Raw genomic sequence first — 3,862 nt, 5'->3', positions numbered from 1 at the left:
CCCAGGGCAACCTCGGAGCCTCGGCGGGCGCCCCCTCCCTATGCCGGCCAGAACTGCAGCGGAGCCCCGCACCTGTGCTGGATACGGGACTGAGAAGCCCCAGTCGCGGACACCCAGAAACCCCACCTCCATTGGCTCTGGCAGAGGAAATCACGAGGAGTTGGGCACAGGACCCAGCACAGGGGATGGGGTGGAAAAGCGAAGAGAAGTCGTCGGGGAAGGGATGTAGTGTTTTGACTGAAGCAGGGTGCTATCCATAGTCAGAGCGGGAAAGCTGGAAGCAGAGGGGTGGGTCTCAGAGGGCCATGTCTCCAAGCACGCTAAGAAGAGCGGACCTCATCCTGTGGGCAGGAGGACCCGAAGCAAGGTACCCACTCAGCTGAGTCTGCAGTGTAGAGAGAAGAGGCCGGGAACAGGGTGCGAGAGGGCCAGAAATGACAGAGCCGGGCGAGTGTGCTTTTGAGATCCTGAGATCCTTTGTAACTAGGAGAGACATGCCTGGGACCCAAATTAGGGTGGAGATCAGGAGGATGGAGACAAAATGGTGGATCTGAGAGGCATCAAGAGAGCAACCCCTTACCCTGGGCAAGGAGTGTAAAGTGTGGGCCAGGCATGGGCGAGGCCCTGGGCTTGATCTCTAATTCTGCAGATAGAAAAGAAAAGAAAAAACAAACGCACAGTGACCAGTGGCCTGAGAATGACCCAAGTGGGCGAGGGACACACTGTCTGGAGAGAAACCCAAGAAGAGCCTGTTAGGTGGAGAGGAGGAAGCCATGCTGAGTTTGAGGCTCTATGGGCCTAGAAAATATGAGAGGTGGGGCAGTGCCTAGGGGCCCAAGGTTGTCTTTCAACGTACAAGACGGAGAAGGTGGGCTGGGGAGGTGGGGTCAAAAACCAGGAGCAGGTGGAACACTCAGCTCTGAATGTGCAGCGGCTTTGCAAGAAAACCAGGCAGAGCTACAGGAGGAGCCTCAATTTTGTGTGTTCTCTTTTCTGAATGTAGACAGCCTTCAAGGAACAATGTTTAAAGATGGAGCTGTGAAAAAAAAATAAAAAATAAAAATAAAAAAAATAAAAAATAAAAAAAAGATGGAGCTGTGGGTTCCTTTCCCATTCCCTGTTCCACACCTCTGCTCTTTCCCATGATACTCTTCCCCCGGGGAATGAAAACTTCCAGGGTGCCAAAGCAGAAGGACAGCAGAAAACATCACTAAGAACCAGTCACACAACCAGCTAATAAATCATTCAAAGCAATTGTGATTGTAGACCACTATGTGACTTTGGCAGATCACTAATTGAATAACATTTATATAAAATAAAACTTTAATTTTTTAAAAGTACCTCAGTGTTTATGGTCATAAAAATATAAAAAGAAAATTGATGTTGAACTCTAGCAAAAAGAAATACTCATATAAATAGAGGAAATAATATGTAAAGTCTCATCTCTCTCATTAAGAGATGTATTTCCAATGAAAGTGTGCATTTTTATAAGATTTGTGACATATTTATGTTCTTGTGTACTAAATATTATAATGGATCCAAATGACATTTTTAACATGTAGAGAGTTATAGCTACATTTAAATGCAAAACATTTCAGGACTTTACCTGTGAGCACTCAGCCTGAGGGTATCAGACCAAACCTGAGTGCAAAGTGCACCCCAACTAGGTTGGTCTAAGCCCAGGAGGGGAGATCTAGGGAGTACTATAGCAGACTTAGGAGAAGCAGGTGAAGGATTTTGTCCCCTGAGAGGAGAAGCAGCATCCCAGGGAGTGAATGGGACAGGTAGAATGGGTCTATCACGGATGCTGCAGGTGAGACTCCCTTCCTGTTGCCACCCTCCAATGGACAGGGCTGAGCTCAGAGCAGGAGACCTCCCACAGCTTGAGTCCAGAGGTGGAGTCCTGCCACTGTGTGTCCCTACCAAATCACCCGCAGTGCACAGACATGGCCTCTCCTCCAGCCTGGGTGAGGAGGCCAGGGTGTGATCTCAGGCTCTCCCAGCCCTGTTTTTGCATATGACCTGTAATTCCACACTTAGTATTTACCCAAGAGACATGAAGATGCATGTCTATACCAAGCCTTGAAAAAAATGCTCTTAGCAGCTGTTTTTCATAATGGTCCCAGACTAGAAACCACTCTGGTGTCCATCAGTAGAACTTTAAATAACAAACCAGAGTTCACATACAAATGAGCTATTGCTCAGCAATAATGATAGAGAGTGAACCACTGAGGCAGGTAACAACACAGGAGATGCGTCCCACAGAGCTGGTGGCACGGTGGAGCCATGGAAGGTGTCTGATGTCAAAATAAAGAAAGTGGCAGTGAGAGATGAAGTGAGAGGGCGCTGTGGGGCCATGTCATAAGGAACCAGGAAGAGAGTCACCACGTGTGACTGTGTGCATCAAGCACATGGGTGAAAAAACAGTGAAGAGCAGAAGTATCTACCTGGCAGGTGCTGCATCTGGGAGAAAGGGAGGCCCTTTTCCTTTTTGCACAAAATTCCTTGTCCTGAAAAGGATCTTTATTATTTTTCTCTGATTTGGAAGCTTTTTGGAAGATACTGTAAGGATGGGGGACTTTATTCTAAAGGCACTCCTGGACACTAACATACACCACACAATTTCCCCAGTTTAACTCCTCAGTCTGTGCAGCCCTTCCCCCCAGCCCACTTAGGGGGCCCTGGAAGAGGAGCCACTGCCAATCTTGGACTTCTTTGCCATCCTTCCAGCAGCCTGGGGAGCACCTGTTAGGGGAGATTCCTTGGACATTGCAGGGTGCCCAGCTCCACATCGTCTACAGCACATCACTGTCACCAACGGTCCAGCAAACACATCGTTAGCGGGCTGAAGGGACCTCGAGAGTGAAGCAGATTCCAGATGCTTGGCAATGAAGAAAGGTTAGACTGTTCCCAGAGACTCCAGAGCTTTGCACAGGCAGCCTTTGGGGTGATGGGCCAAACAGCAGAAAGTCTTCAGATGCCAGGGAAGGCATCCAGGGGGACCTCCTCCTTCCCTCTTCCCATCCCACCCCCGCATCTCAGTTCTTCACAACAAAGTTCTTGGGTTGGCTGAATATCTTAGGAAACTTCCTCCTACCATTGTGAGGTGAGTAAGAAAATGAAATATAAATAAACAGCATTCCAGTTAGCTAGGAGGTGAACTAAGGAAGACCCACCACGTGGACTAAACCATTTGCCTTGAGCGGGTCCATACCTACCCTCCCTCCCTCCTGAGCCCACTAGGAGTTTCTTCTCTACTCCAGGCTCCAAGATGGGTGATAATCAGGAAGGCCAGTGGTCTTCAGCAGCAAAGCAGACCAGGTATTGGTCCCTATAGCATAGAGACTTGAGTCTCTTGGATTGCCTACCTGGCCTTCAGCCCTGCTGGGCCAGTTGAGTCCTGCCTGGTTTCCAGGTGAAACCCCCACTCCCCACCCCCACTACCTCATTCCTGTGTGCTTCACTGCTGAGAACTCCTGACATTTCTGGCAGGCTCTCCTGGGCCAAGATAATTTGCAGAATTCATCTCTTGTCTCAGTCTTTATCTTGACTTAATAAAATAAACAATGAGATATTTACACTGTAGCTGGAAGAGAGAATACACCTGCATAGCTGATATATTTTATCATGTTTTAATGTCTTTTTTTTTTTTTGACTGAGTCTCACTATGTAGTTTAGGCTGGCTGTGAAATCTCCTTGAACTCTTGGTGATCCTCCAGCCTCAACCTCCCGATAAGTACTGGGATCACAGGTGTGTGCCACCACACCCAGCTATGTTTTATGTCTAATCACATCTTTCTCTGTATATCCCATCTCTGCTCCGGAAAATCAGGATATTGATATGATAGGAGCACATTAAGCC

The sequence above is a fragment of the Heterocephalus glaber genome, unplaced genomic scaffold, assembly GCF_053883595.1.
Source record: "Heterocephalus glaber isolate CG9 unplaced genomic scaffold, H.glaber_assembly_v1.0 deba00001531, whole genome shotgun sequence".
Classification (NCBI taxonomy): Eukaryota; Metazoa; Chordata; class Mammalia; order Rodentia; family Bathyergidae; genus Heterocephalus; species Heterocephalus glaber.
Note: the sequence above shows the minus strand (reverse complement) of the source record.